Source organism: Nycticebus coucang, chromosome 11, assembly GCF_027406575.1.
Source record: "Nycticebus coucang isolate mNycCou1 chromosome 11, mNycCou1.pri, whole genome shotgun sequence".
NCBI classification, from domain to species: domain Eukaryota; kingdom Metazoa; phylum Chordata; class Mammalia; order Primates; family Lorisidae; genus Nycticebus; species Nycticebus coucang.
The window spans coordinates 75003711-75019470 of NC_069790.1; the positions used below are offsets into that span (position 1 = coordinate 75003711).

Sequence of the window (15760 nt, forward strand, 5' to 3'; positions counted from 1 at the left end):
TTTTAAGGAACAATCTACTCTTTCTTTATTGTGGTCTTGTGGCTTATCGGCTCACGAACAAAGCAGCTAATGTATGACTCATGTGATAGTTTTGAGTTAGAAAAATGTATATTAGTAATGTATGTTAGTTAATCAGCAGGCACCAAGAAAAGGTTAATCAGATTTTACCCTATGTTTTGTAAAGCTATTGTGTGATTATAGATCAACAGTGTGTACGTGACTAGCTGGCTATTTAAGCTGGCTGGAAATAAAGACTATCACTACTTGCCATCATGGACTTGTAGCCATTTCTTACTTTCATACAATTTCAGGAGCGGGCTTTACACTTGTGATGCCAGTCACTCCACGATCCCTCGCGCAACATGGGACCCATTCAGTTGGGACTCCCTAATCCATCCTTAATCCCTCATGATTATTTTATTATTATTATTGACTTAAAAGATTACTTTTTTGACATTCCTCTAACTCCCAAGGATTCTGAAAGGTTTGCTTTTACAGTTCCTAGACTAAATAATAGTTCTCCTACCTTAAGATATCAGTGGCAGGTCTTGCCACAGGAATGTTAAATAGTCCTACTTTATGTCAAATGTATGTACAACAACCCTTACAAAAAATAACTTGGAAATTTCTTTTTTATTTATTTATTTATTTTATTTATTTTTTTTTTGTAGAGACAGAGTCTCACTTTATGGCCCTCGGTAGAGTGCCGTGGCCTCACACAGCTCACAGCAACCTCCAACTCCTGGGCTTAAGTGATTCTCTTGCCTCAGCCTCCCGAGTAGCTGGGACTACAGGTGCCCGCCACAACACCCGGCTATTTTTTGGTTGCAGTTTGGCCGGGGCCGGGTTTGAACCCGCCACCCTCGGTATATGGGGCCGGTGCCTTACTGACTGAGCCACAGGCGCCGCCCACTTTGAAATTTCTTGAGGGACTTTTCTATCACTATATGGATGATATATTATTTGCTCATCCAGATCAGTCCATTTTAAGTGATATTGTTAAACAAGCTGTCAACATAATGTTGCACCTGTGAAAATTCAGAATTCTGATCCATGGAGTTATTTGGGTTATAAAATAACAGCTCAAAAAATAATACCTCAAAAAATACAAATTAGGAGGGATTCTTTAAAAACGTTTGGGTCTGTCCTTCATTAGGATTCCTACTTACTCCTTAATACATTTGTTTTCTATATTGGAAGGGAATCCTAAATTAAACAGCCCTCAAACATTGACTACAGAAGCTGAAAAAGAGCTTCACTGGTTAGAGAAACATATTCAGGACGCACAGTTAGATTGAATTGTTACTTATCGAAACTTCATTTTCTATGTCTTCCCTTCTGACCACTTCCCTACAGGATTACTAACACAAGAATCTGCTTTTATTGAATGGTGTTTTTTACCCCCATAAAGCTATCAAGAAATTACAGACTTATGTCCAAAAGATTGCTAGTGTAATTATCCGAGGTCGCCATCGACTTCATCAATTAGTTGGATAAGATCCTGAAAAGATTGTAGTTCCTTTAACAAATTAACAGATTTCAGATTTATTTGTACTATCCCAAGATTGGCAGCTAGCTTTAGCTGGCTATTTAGGTTCTATAGATAATCATCTCCCTCCAGACAAACATTTACAGTTTTTAAAGAAGACATTATGGATTCTCCCCAAAAATATTTCCCTTCAAAAAAAAAATCTCTCTTCATCCAATACCTAATGCTCAGAATTTTTTCACAGATGCTAATAAGCTCGGTATGGTAGGATATACTTACTAATGGTCATTTTTTTTTTTTTTTTTTTGTGGTTTTTGGCCGGGGCTGGGTTTGAACCCGCCACCTCCGGCATATGGGACCAGCGCCCTACTCCTTGAGCCACAGGCGCTGCCCTTTTTTTTTTTTTTTGGTTTTTGGCCGGGGCTAGGTTTGAACCCGCCACCTCCGGCATATGGGACTGGGGCCCTACTCCTTGAGCTACAGGCGCCGCCCACTACTAATCCCCTTTTAAATCAGTTCAAAAGGCAGAATTATATGCTGTCATATTAGTATTACAAAATTTCCCTAGTATTCCTCTCAACATTATTACTGACTCAGTTTGTTCAATTTATACTGTTCAAAATATTGAAACTATCACCTTGTTCAATGATCATACAGAATTATTCCATCTTTTTTATATTCTTCAAATTAAATTTGTAATAGAAATGTTCCAATTGTTATCACCCATATTTGAGCTCATTCTAATTTACCTGGTCCTTTAACTGCTGGTAATGAATCCATTGATCATTTGATTGGCACTGTTCAAAAGGCACAAGAGGAACATGCAATCCATCATAATAATGCTTCATCTTTAAAACAAAGATATTCAATAACTTGGAGAGATGCTAAACAAATTATTCGCTCTTGCCCCACTTGTCAGGTAATTATAATTTCCCATTTGCCTCCCGGAGTAAATCCCCAAGGACAAAAGCCTAATGAAATTTGGCAAATGGATATAACACAATTTCCTGAATTTGGTAAATCTAAATATATTCATCATTCAATTGACACTTATTCTAGTTTCTCATGGGCTACTGCCCTTACGTCAGAAAAAGCTGATTCTGTTATTACCCATTTACTAGAAGCATTTGCTGTAATGGGTGTGTCATTGACTATTAAAACAGATAATGGCTCTGCATATGTTTCTCGAAAATGTCAACAATTTTTTCAAAGTTATAATATTAAACATATAGCAAGAATACCAGAAAATAGCACAGGTCAAGCAGTTATTGAAAGACATAACCGTACTCGCAAAGAAATGTCGATTAAACAGAAAGGGGGAATAGTATATAATAAGTCTCCTAGAAATAGATTTCATTCAACATTATTTCCCTAAAATTTTTTAAATTTGGACACTGAAAGCAATACACCTGCTGATAAAAATTATGAGTAAAACAGCCACACACACCCCAATTAATCAACCTATTTATTATAAAGACTTGGCTTCCAATCAATGGCTGCCTGCAGTGGTAGTGCGTTGGGGTAGAGGGTATGCTCTTTTCTCTACAGAAAAAAATGAGTTCTAGTTCCCAGACAAATTCATCAAACTCTGGAATGACCATCTGATCCCGCCGTCCAAGATAGGCCAGGAACTTGGCAGTATGAATGTCCTCCCTGACACTGGAGGACAGGGAGATCCAGCAAAGCCAATGACCTGTCCGGAGGATGGGGCACAGGAGAGAACAGACCCCATTCCCTCAGATGACATGGAGAGGACTTTCTCAACTATGCAGGGAAGCACGAGCAATAGTGACGGTGAGCAACCATCCGGCAACTCCCCAGGCACTGTTTCTTGCAATGATAGCCATTCTTAATGTTCAGGTAAGTGCTAACCCAAATTATACTTATTGGAGCTATGTTCCTAACCCTCCTTTACTTAGAGGGGTCTCCTAGCTTGAGCCTTCTGTTTCCATTTATGTTAATGAAACTTTTTGGCTTCCTGGGCCATATGATGATCGTGGTCCATTTAAACCTGAGGAAGAAGGCACACCTCTTAAGAATTACTCTTTAGGAGTTACGGGACTTCCTATTTGTGTCGGGCCCAAGCCCCCTTGTTTATCTTTTGGGGCTCAGCAATGGGTCAGTTTCAGAAATACTTCCAGAAATAATGACATGTATATGCTTTCTACTATGACTTTTACTAAATTAATAGTGACACAGCATTCTTTGTTGCCTCATCTGCCCCACTGCAAGCCTCATGTGTTTACTGATATTGCAGATTGGATTCATTGGTGAAAATGTCGAGGGTCTCATTTGTATGCCTTCTGGCAAACTAAATTTGGATCTGTTGTTGATTGGAGACCTTCTGCTTATGTTAGGGGAAGACTTGAACCTGGTGTTGGTTATCTTAGTTACCAGCAAAATGCAACTGATATTATATACTCATCCTCAAAGGAATTAGTGTGGGAGGAGAGTGGTTTTTCGCCACCAGCCCCAGGCATTTCTGGATATCCATTCCAACTTGATTTATGGAAAATTGGCCCAGCTCTGTTTGGCCTTCATGCCTGGAGGGGCTCCCACATTTATAAACCACACCACCATTCCCAACATACTTTTCACTTTAAATGGCAAGAAGTGCATTTTACTCAGGCTTGCATAAAGCTGCCTTTTGTTTGGTTTGTGGGCAACATTTCATGGAATGAGAAACCTGGAGAGATCTATTGTCCAGGAACTTGTTAATTGTTTACTTGTCTTATTATTTCTATGAGATTTGATTTTTCCTGAGATAGGATCTTTCTTCTGTGTGCCAGGACCAGGGTCTGGCTGCCAGTGAAAATGATGAGGTTTTGGGAAGAATCCCCCACAATTTCGATTCTCATGAATCTGGCTCAGAAGCTGATGAGGAGGACCAAGTGGTTTCTCCGATAACAGCAATTCTTGGGATTATAGCCATCACTGCTTCTGCAGCCACCACTGGAATAGCCCTTACTGAATTTGTAAAGACTGAAAAATTCGTATACTTGGCATAAAGATGCAGAAGGGTTGTGGGTTACTCAAAAACAAATTGACACAGAAATTCATAATGAGCTAGTTGATTTAGAACAAATAGTTTTGCTAGGAGATCAGTTGTGCAGTTTAGAAAAACAAATGAAATTGAAATATGATTGGAATGTCTCTTCTTATTGTGTTACTCCTGTTTTTTATAATGAAACTTTATTTTCTTGGCATAAAGTCAGGAAACATTTGTTAAACCATGAAAATTTAACTGCCAATATTATTGAATCACAACATCAGTTATACAGCACATTTGAACAAAAATGAGAATGAATCACTGTAGATGAGATATTGCGAAGTATTTCTGATGGAATTGCCCAACTTAACCTATTAGATAAGATTCATGCCTTGTTTGGAACCTCTGCGGGTACTCTGTTCCTGTTTTGCCTCATAATTTTTATACTTTATATCATTTGCAAAAAAGTTGAAACAGGTAAAGAAAACTAGTGAGCATAATGCTGCTGTCTTTTTGGCTATGACAGCAGTGCAGGCAAATAGTCATTAATTAGAAAGGGGGAAATGAAGGGGCACAGTCTCCTGCACCCTTGTGAGGTGAATCAGTCTCATTTGTGCTCCTTGAGGTACAAGGCCATGAGAAGGAACATTTCCAGTATTTGGGCTAGATGTGAGTTTTGGGGGATATTCTCCCCCAGCTCCCATAAGTGGCTTTGCTGAAAAAATACAGGTAGTCATGCTTTAAAGGAAAGAATGTGCCAGAGGCACATCTGCCATCATCTGCCTGGGGCAATGGACCATTGCACTTAATTCCCTAACCCTATTTACACAATAACTTCCAGTTAGTCATATAGGGAAGTGGGCAAACAGAACAGACAACCCAGCGGAGAGTGGTTTATCTCCATTGTTGTTTATCTCCAAATAAGATATTCTTAGTTTAGAAAGGTGTGTACATACTTTGCTGTATTAACACTGATAAGGAATCTTAATGACAGTTTTGTTGCCTTTTGTCTTCCTTATTCTTGGATTATTTTTATCTTATGAGTTTGGGTATGTAAGAAAGTGAATAAAGACAAGTGATTGCTGATGTGCCTGAGCAAGCACCAGTCATACCTTTTAAAATCATTCATTTCGTCTGTAGTGCTGCCCCTGCGTCATTGACCAGTAGCCCAGTGGACAGCAACACAACATATAGATTTTCAGTAAAATACCATAGTCTAACAGTGGTTCATAGGCTAATAGAACTTTCAGGTTTATGTCTAGCTAAGACATTTATTCAAACACAAAAGTTTAGTCTATATTGAGCCCAAATATTTACACTTTAATAAATAATTAAATAAATTATTACACTTAAATTTACACTTAAATGAGAGAGAGAGAGAATAGAGAAACATGTATAATAAAAAAGAACAAAACAGGGTGGCGCCTGTGGCTCAAAGGAGTAGAGCACCGGCCCCATATCCCTCCCACAAGGTGGGAGGTTCAAATCCAGCCCCAGCCAGAAGCTGCAAAAAATAAAACAAAAAACCGCCGGGCGCGGTGGCTCACGCCTGTAATCCCAGCACTGTGGGAGGCTGAGGAGGGAGAATCACTTGAGCTCAGGAGTTCGAGACTCGCCTGAGCGACAGTGAGACCCCGACTCATGATAAAAATGGAAAAACCCAGCCCGGCGCCGCGGCAAGCGCCTGTAATCCGAGTGGCTTCCGGAGGCTGAGGCAGCGGGGTGCCCGCAGCCTGAGTCTGAGGTTGTGGCGAGCTACCACGCCCACTGCACTCTGCTCAGGGGCATGGGATGGGACCCTGTCTCAACAAAAATAAATAAATAAATAAATAAATAAATAAAACAAAAAACAAAGAAACGTATAATGGGAGAAAAGGGAGTTTTAGAGTTAGAAAACCTTTGATTCGGTTCATAGTACAGACTTTCACTTATTTGTACCCTGTGTAGTGACCCTTGAACCTCAGTTTTCTCATTACCATAAGGAGAATAAATAAATACAACCAACTGTCCATAACTATTTTCTTTTCCTTTTCTTTCTCCTTCTGGTTCTTCTCAAGAAGCAAGAATGTGGCCGTGCACAGTGGCTCATGCCTATAATCCCAGCACTCTGGGAGGCCAAGGCAGATGGATTGCTTGAGCTCAGGAGTTTGAGGCCAGCCTGAGCAAGAACAAGACCCATCTGTACTAAAAATAGAAAAACTAGCCAGGCGTTGTAGTGCACACCTATAGTCCCAGCTACTTGGGAGGATTGTTTGAGCCCAAGAGTTTGAGGTTGTTGTGAGCTATGATGCCATAGCACTCTATCCAGGGCATGAAGTGAGACAGAATTAAAAATTCTGTCTGACAGGGCGGCGCCTGTGGCTCAGTCGGTAAGGTGCCGGCCCCATATACCGAGGGTGGCGGGTTCAAACCCGGCCCCAGCTGAACTGCAACCAAAAAATAGCTGGGTGTTGTGGCAGGCGCCTGTAGGCTACTCGGAAGCTGAGGCAAGAGAATCGCTTAAGCCCAGGAGTTGGAGGTTGCTGTGAGCTGCGTGATGTCATGGCACTCTACCGAGGGCCATAAAGTGAGACTCTATCTCTACAAAAAAAAAAAAAAAGCAAGAATGTAAGTTAACAAAGCATAGTTTTCTAAGTGCTTCCACTTAGAAGCACAGTGTACTTACTATTACCATGTAATTATTATAACATGACTATATAAGTTATTATAACATGACTATTATCATAACATAACAACAATTTTGTATCCAGTGAACTCAGATGACACCAGTAAAAGAGGCCTTTGCTGCCTAGTCTATCTGGGTATGTCTGCACTTCTGCACTCCTTGCCATTCCTTGCCTTGCCTCGTGGCACTCATCAGTGTTATGTTTGTTTCATTGTCAGTGTCTACGTCTCCCTGGTAGACACAGAATTTCATTAGAGTAGGGACTGTGTCTGCTTACCATAGTTGCTAAAGCCACTGAAACTAAAACAGTACCTGTACCTACTAGGGACTGAATATATCTAGATATGAAGGAACAAAGCTAAAAAGGCTCATGCTTCTATAAAATCTCTATTAAATACAGACATATTAATTTACTGGAATCATAAAAAGAATTATCGTTAGTGCAGAGGGTATTTCTCACTTTCTGGGGGAAGAGACAGGAGCTGGAGGTAGTCTGGGAGTACTAACAGAAGACTAAACCTCAGCAAGGACTTGGAGACCTGAGTGCCATGCAACTCATGGTCTAAGAGAAAATGTAAGAATTATATCCACTGTCAGCTGTGCTCAGGTTGAAGAAAGACACGACATTTACCTACTCACTCATCCATTCAACAACTCCCCCGTGGTGCTGGGTCTGGCGCTAGCACTGGAGACGCAGAGGAAGATGAAGAAGGTGTGGTCTCCACCTTCACAGAGCTCACAGCTCATCCGTCTCACAACTGACAGGGAAACATACAGAAAGTGAATAAATCCACAGGCATGTAAAATTGTTTATTTTTGAAAAGTGCAATGAAGGAAAAGAGGGTATACACAAGACAATAATGGGGAATGCCATTTGTACTAGGGATGTCTTAGGTTCTCTAGAAGCAGAGTCTGAAGTGGGGATTCAGCAAGGGGATGCCCTCTGTAGAAACTTTAAGGGAGTGAAGGCAGCAGGACAGGGCCAGGGAGGAATCTAGGTAGAACCCCGATGCAGCCTGACCCACACACACCTACACACACACACACATTTGAGGCAGGATCTCCCCCTGTTGCTCCGGATAGAGAGCCATACCCTGCTAATATCTGGAGCATGAATGCAAATCTGAGTTTACCCTACTCAGATGTGAGGGGGCTGAACCTTTTTGCCCCACACTAGTTCATAATTGACTTACGTGACCTGGGAAATGAACAAACTTCCACGCATCTTTCAGCAAGGCAGTTCCCATCAGTCGATAAAGGTACACATGTGTGCTGGTTAGCAGCAGCTACACCTGCAGTGGCTAAGGGATGGACCCACTAGCTCAGGGCAGGTGGTGTAAACATCAGGAAGACCTGCCACGGAGCATGTGTGGAGGTTTCTCTGATGGAGATTTTGAGTTCAGGTTTGAGGGATGAGTAAGAACTAGGCAAAGAAGATGTTCCAGGCTCAGCAAACAACATATGCAAAAGGCCCTAAAGGTGAAGAAAAACAAAAAGATAAGCAGGGCTGGAAAATTATGAAGTATAGAAAAAGTGAATCAAGATTATCTTGAGGTGGCTGGGCATGGTGGCTCACACCTGTAATCCTAGCACTCTGGGAGGCCTAGGGTGGTGGATTGCTTGAGCTCAGGAGTTCCAGACCAGCCTGAGCAATAGCAAGACCTCGTCTCTACTAAAAATAGAAAAACTAGCCCAGTTTTGCGGTGGGCACCTGTAGTACCAGCTACTCTGGAAGCTGAGGCATAAGGGACACACAGAAAAAACACCCCTTAATACTAAGCTCAATGCCTGGGTTTTGCATATCAAAGGGAAATAGTATAAATATAAATCTCACCTTGATCATAAAGCTACAATCAATGTATCAACCAGGGCTGGGGTTTTATCTACAGCTTGGATTCCTCTTCAAAGTCCATGTGGTTGTTGGAAGAATTCTCATTTCCTTGCATATGTAGAACTCTGAGTGGCTTGGTTCTTCCAGCTGAGCAAGAGATTGTCAACCTAAGAGTTTGAGGTTGCTGTGAGCTATGATGATGCTATGGCTTTCTACCTAAAGTGACTGAGACTGTCTTAAAAAACAAACAAACAAAACAACAACAAAAAATAAAAAAGAAGGGTCCAGATAATTTTGGATTTTTTCCTAAGGACAATGGGGAACAATTGAAGTGTTTTAAGCAGAGAAGTGACAAAATCCCCACCTAAATATATACTTTGAGACACAGTCTTGCTCTGTCACCTCTGCTATAGTGTTGATTTTTAAAATATGTCTTGTTATTGCTCAGGCTGGTCTTGAACTTCTGGCCTCAAATGGCCTCCCAAAGTGTTAGGATTGCAGGCATGAAACACCATGCTCCACCTCCCCTAAATATTTTAATATCACTGTGGATTGGTCAGGAATGAGTTAGAAGAGGAATAGGGAAGATGCTGGGGAACCAGGTAGGAGGCTGATTTGTGTAATAGTTATCTATAGCTGCAAGTGATGGTGATTTTTTTTTTTTTTTTTTGTAGAGACAGAGTCTCACTTTATGGCCCTCGGTAGAGTGCCGTGGCGTCACACAGCTCACAGTAACCTCCAACTCCCGGGCTTAAGCGATTCTCCTGCCTCAGCCTCCTGAGCAGCTGGGACTACAGGCGCCCACCACAACGCCCGGCTATTTTTTGGTTGCAGTTTGGCCGGGGCCGGGTTTGAACCCGTCACCCTCGGTATATGGGGCCTGCGCCACTGACTGAGCCACAGGCGCCGCCCAGTGATGGTGATTTAGACTAGGGTAGAATGGGAATGGAAAGAAAGCAATGGACTTGAGGTATATTTTGGGGATAGAAGTACTAGAATTTGGTAATGAATTGTCTATGGTGGGGAAAATTTATTATTTTGGGCAGGGAATGGGAGATCAAGGTGAGAATTTGTATTTATACTATCACCCCTTTGACAAACAGACATAGGCTTAGAGTTAGCGTTAAGGGGTGTCTTTCTCTGTATGCCCCTGTTAGATGGTAGAGCATATCAAAAGGGACTGGCAATAAAGCAAGGTAACAAAATGGTCGCTCTGCTATGCCAGCCAAACTTCTACAGATTAACTGTGTATTTGTTTTCTATTGCTGCATTACAAATTAACACAAACCTTCTGGCTTATAACAATACATTTATTATCTCACAGTTTCCATGGTACTCTGCTAATGGTCTCGTAAAGCTACAATTAATGTGTCAACCAGGGCTGGGGTTTTGTCCACATCTTGCGGTTCTCTTCAAAGTTCATGTGGTTGTTAGAAGAATTCATTTCCTTGCCTCTGTAGAACTCTCAGTGGCTTGATTCTTCAGGCCTGCAAGAGAAACTCTTAACTTCTAGAACCTCTATAAGAGGGCTCAGCTGGTTAGCTAAAGTCTATCCAGGAAATTCTCCTATTTGATGAACTTAGAGTCAACTTATTAGGAACTTTAATTACATATGAAAAATCCCTTCACTTTTGCCATATAATGAAATCTCGTCACAGGATGAGATTCCATGGGAAAGGATTTTGAAATGTCTTGGGTCACTGAGGGTCAGTTTAGAATTCTGTCTGTCACAATTGAATCTAAAAAGTGGGGGCCAGGCCCAGTGGCTCACACCTGTAATCCTAGCACTCTTGGAAGCTGAAGTGGGTGGAATGCTTGAGCTCAGCTGTTCAAGACCAGCCTGAGCAATAGTTAGATCCTGTCTCTATTAAAAAATAGAAAAAAAAAAAAATAGAAAAACTGGGACAGCACCTATGGCTCAGTGAGTGGGGCGCTGGCCCCATATACCGAGGGTGGCAGGTTCAAGCCCGGCCCCGGCCAAACTGCAACAACAACAAAAAAAAACAGCTGGGGGTTGTAGCGGGGCCTGTAGTCCCAGCTACTCGGGAGGCTAAGGCAAGAGAATCTCCTAAGCCCAAGAGCTGGAGGTTGCTGTGAGCTGTGATGCCATAGCACTCTACCAAGAACAACAAAGTGAGACTCTGTCTCTAAAAAAAAAAAAAGAAAAGAAAAACTGGGCTCGGCACCCGTAGCACAGTGGTTATGGCACCAGCCACATGCACCAAGGCTGGCAGGTTCAAGTCCAGCCCAGGCCAGCTAAACAACAATGACAACTGTAACAAAAATAATTAGCTGGGTGTTGTGGTGGGCACAGCTAATTAGGAGGCTGAGGCAAGAGAATCACTTAAGCCCAAGAGTTGGAGGTTGCTGTGAGCAGCGACGTTATAGCACTCTACCAAGGGCAACATAGTGAGACTCTGTCTCAAAAAAAAAAGAAGGCTGCACCCATAGCTCAGTGGGTAGGGTGCTGGCCACATACACCCACGGTGGCGGGTTCAAATCCAGCCTGGGCCATCTAAAACAACAACAATGGAAACTGCAACAAAAAAATAGCCAAGCCTTGTGGTGGGCACCTGTAGTCCCAGCTACTTGGGAGGCTGAGGCAAGAGAATCGCTTAAGCCCACGAGTTTGAGGTTACTGTGAGCTGTGACGCCAAGCAGTGTACTGAGGGTGACATAGTGAGACTATGTCTCAAAAAAAAAAAAAAGAAAAGAAAAGAAAAAACTGAGGCATGATGATCGCTTGAGCCCTTGAGGTTGCTGTCAACTATGATGCCATAGCACTCTACTCAGGGTGCCAGCGTGAGGCCTGGTATCAAAATTAAAAAGAAAAGAAACTAAAAAGTGATCAATAACAGTAGAGTTTCATGCCAGCTAATAGATTTAGTAGGATTAAAAAAAATACCTTTACTGCTGCAATGAAATATCGCAATCATCTGATTTCTTTTCTGAATGTATTTATCTTCATTCTTTACAAGGTTTTTGTTTCTAGTCCTTATCTTAAATATTGTTATTGTTACTAAATTTTAAGCCTTTTTAATTTTGTGAAGGGGAAAAAGTGGAAACCAAATAACACATATATATGAAAAAAAAAATAGTCAAGGCGACACTGCCAATCTTCGCCCAGAGTCAGCCGTGTAAAGCAGCCTGAGGGGCAGCAGCAGCAGGGGCAGGACAGCGGTGGCGCCGGGAAGAGCGACGGAGGAAGCGGGGCGACGCTGGCTGCGGGGACCCGGTGACAGCGTGAGAGGTACTAAGTTTTGACAAATTTGCATCATGAGTGAGTATAAGTTAGTCATTCTTGGCTCAGGAGGTGTTGGAAAGTCTGCTCTGACTGTACAATTTGTTAAGGGATTTTTGTTGAAAAATAGGATCCTACGATAGAAGATTCTTATAGAAAGCAAGTTGAAATAGATGCACAACAGTGTATGCTTGAAATCTTGGATACTGCAGGAACGGAACAATTTACAGCAATGAGGGATTTGTACATGAAGAATGGGCAAGGCTTTGCGTTAGTTTATTCAGTCACAGCACAGTCCACATTTAATGACTTACAAGGTCTGAGAGAACAGATTCTTCCAGTTAAAGATACTGATGAGGTTCCAATGATTCTGGTCGGTAGTAAGTGTGACTTGGAAGATGAAAGAGTTTTAGGAAAAGAACAAGGTCAAAATCTAGCAAGACAGTGGAACAACTGCATTCTTAGAGTCTTCTGCAAAATCAAAAATAAATGTTAATGAGATCTTTTATGACCTAGTGTGGCAAATTAACAGAAAAACTCCAGGGCCTGGGAAGCCTCGCAAAAAGTCATCATGTCAGCTGCTTTAATAAACTAAATGCATTGTAGCTCTGAGCCAGGTCTGAAGAACTGTTGCCCAATTCAACAGTGCCAGCATTCCAACTTTGTTAAACCTACCAACATCTTCAAATAGACTTTCCTGTGGTGGTACCCTTTAAGAGGCGGATGAAAGCTACTGTAACAGTTTGCACATTCTAATCACTTTCCAGTATCACAAGAGATTTTTACCTACATAATAGTCCTAGAGTATGCAGCTGGTAAAACCAGAGGCTACATCCAGTGTTACTGCTAAGAGACATTCTTCATCCACCAATGTTGTACATGTATGAAAATGGTGTACTGTATACTTTAACATGCCCCATACTTTGTATTGGAGAGTACTGTAATGTAAATCCTGAAAGCACCACTATTTTAGCCTAATAAAAGAAAGTCCAAAGAGCTCCTATATAGACTACTCCAGATACTTCTTTGATACTTGTAGCTTATTGTAATTTTTTAAAAGAAATTCAAGGTCATTATCATTGTATTGTACAAAACAAGTGCTTTGATGAACACAAATGTAAAGATTTAATTTTTTAAAAAACCGGTGGAGACAGTGATCTTGTCTTTAAAATATGATAGTCCTTTCAGCATAATGTCTTAGATTAAAGACTTTGCCCTTAATATCTGTTGGGAAGGAAACGTCCAGACTTTCCAAATCTCTTATTATGTTTCCTTTTTTGGGAACAATGTTTATAGTTGTGGGTACAGTGGGGGTCTACAACAAGAAGTGTATATTTTCTAACAATTTTTTAATGATTTCACAATTTTTGTAAATCATTTCCAGGCTTCTGCAGCTGTAGATTCTCACTGTGAATCCCTCGCTTGCTCATGCATAAGTGTACTTGCAATACCAAATGTACAGGTTTACTATTTTTGCCTGTTAGTGATTGTTTCACACGTGTAACGTTTTGATTGAGATGTTAAATGGTGGACGAGTACTGTGGATATGAATGTGGGAAATAATTTTAATCATGTGTAATTGGTCACAAGGCCTAATTTGCAGTGACTATTGCTGTTTTATTTAACAATGCCTTGTTGCTTTGTATGCATTAACGTTTGGATTTAAAGATTGTGTGTTGGGCGGCGCCTGTGGCTTAAAGGGGTAGGGCACCGGCCCCATATGCCGGAGGTGGCGAGTTCAAACCCAGCCCCAGCCAAAAAAAAACTGCAAAAAATAAATAAATAAAAATAAATAAATTAACTTTTGGGCGGCGCCTGTGGCTCAGTCGGTAAGGCGCTGGCCCCATATACCGAGGGTGGTGGGTTCAAGCCCAGCCCCGGCCAAACTGCAACCAAAATATAGCCAGGCATTGTGGCGGGTGCCTGTAGTCCCAGCTACTCGGGAGGCTGAGGCAAGAGAATCGCTTAAGCCCAGGAGTTGGAGGTTGCTGTGAGCTGTGTGAGGCCACGGCACTCTACTGGGGGCCCTAAAGTGAGACTCTGTCTCTACAAAAAAAAAAAAGATTGTGTGTCTATCCAACAGGGAGCCACAGTATTTAAACTGACCAACCTAATGTTGTAACTACTTTGAGGTGGCCAAATGTAAACTAAAAGCCTTAATTAAAGTGATGCAATTTTGTATAAATTAGCATCAGTAGTTCAATAAATTTGGATTGCCATGCAAGGGCTTGCATTATAATTACTTGCCAATAAATAAATAAAGATAAAAAATACCTTTACCTGAAGATTAAAGCTCTCTACTCAGATTTGGTGAAATCATCCACCGTTAAAAAGGGAAAGATGCATACAAGAGAGACCCAGGCAGATAGATAATCAAACTTGACTAGCATTTCCTCTTAGAAATATACATATATATTCTTTTTCTTTTCTTTCTTTCTTTTTTTTTTTTTTGCAGTTTTTGGCCAGGGCTGGGCTTGAACCCGCCATCTCTGGAATATGGGGCCGGCACCCTACTCCTTTGAGCCACAGGCGCCACCCCCTCTTAGAAATCAATACTAAAACAATGCTCTATGTGAGTTCATTGAAAATTACCATCCCTATGTTTTCCAAATCTTCTATTGTTTTTTCAGATATCAGATAATTGAGCAGATATTGGAAATAGGTTAAATCTACTTCTGTAAGAATCTATGGCTCAAAAGAGTAGGGCACCGCCCCCATATACCAGAGGTGGTGGGTTCAAACCCAGCCCCGGCCAAAGGAAAAAAAAAAAAAGAATCTGATAACCATGTCTCAAGAATAGTATCTTGAGGCCAGGCATAGTGGCTCATGGCTGGCTCCCCACAGGGAGGGGAGGCTGCGCCAGGAGGATCACTGGAGCCCACAGAGTTGAAGGCTATAGTGAGCTATGATTGAGCCAGAATTTGTCTCAAAAACAAACAAACAAAAACAAATATAGAAAAAGAAAATTTGTGTTGAGATCTGTATTGAAACTTTCCCACATATTAGAATCTGGACTCTGTCCCTTTCCTCCTGCTTCCACTTTACCAGCCCCTTCTCTGAAATTACCCATGGAGACATCTCATGCAGAACACTTGTCCTGAAGGCCCTGTCAGTCTCACCACAGACAGGCAGAATCTCCGTGTGTGTGTATGTGTGTGTGTGTGTGTGTGTGTGTGTGTGTGTGTAGTGAATAGAAGCCAGGGGCAGAAATTCTCAGCACACATCAATCCAGTGTCAATCAAGAAGCATTAAATAGAAGAACAATGGAGAACGAAATGAGGAGGCCAGTCACTGCTCAAACACCCCGGAAAGGCCACTGAGACTGAGAACAGAAAGATCTTCAGTTTTCGGGCATCAAGACCAGGGGGGAATGAAAATGATAAAGACAGAAAATTACATTTAACTAGTATCGTAATTGCTGGGCTTAACTTCCTGTGGAAGAGATATGGTGGCCTCCATGGGGATAAAGCGGAGTTTTTCAGAAATTACTTTTCTTCTATCATACTTAATTGTAGTTGATTCTTAATTAATAAGCAAACCCCAGA

At 41.5% G+C, this 15760-nt stretch overlaps 1 pseudogene; it reads left to right on the forward strand.

The window, feature by feature from the left end:
- The first annotated feature begins 12187 nt into the window (after positions 1-12187).
- LOC128560348 (ras-related protein Rap-1b-like) lies at positions 12188-12802 on the forward strand (annotated as a pseudogene).
- The last annotated feature ends 2958 nt before the right edge of the window (positions 12803-15760 follow it).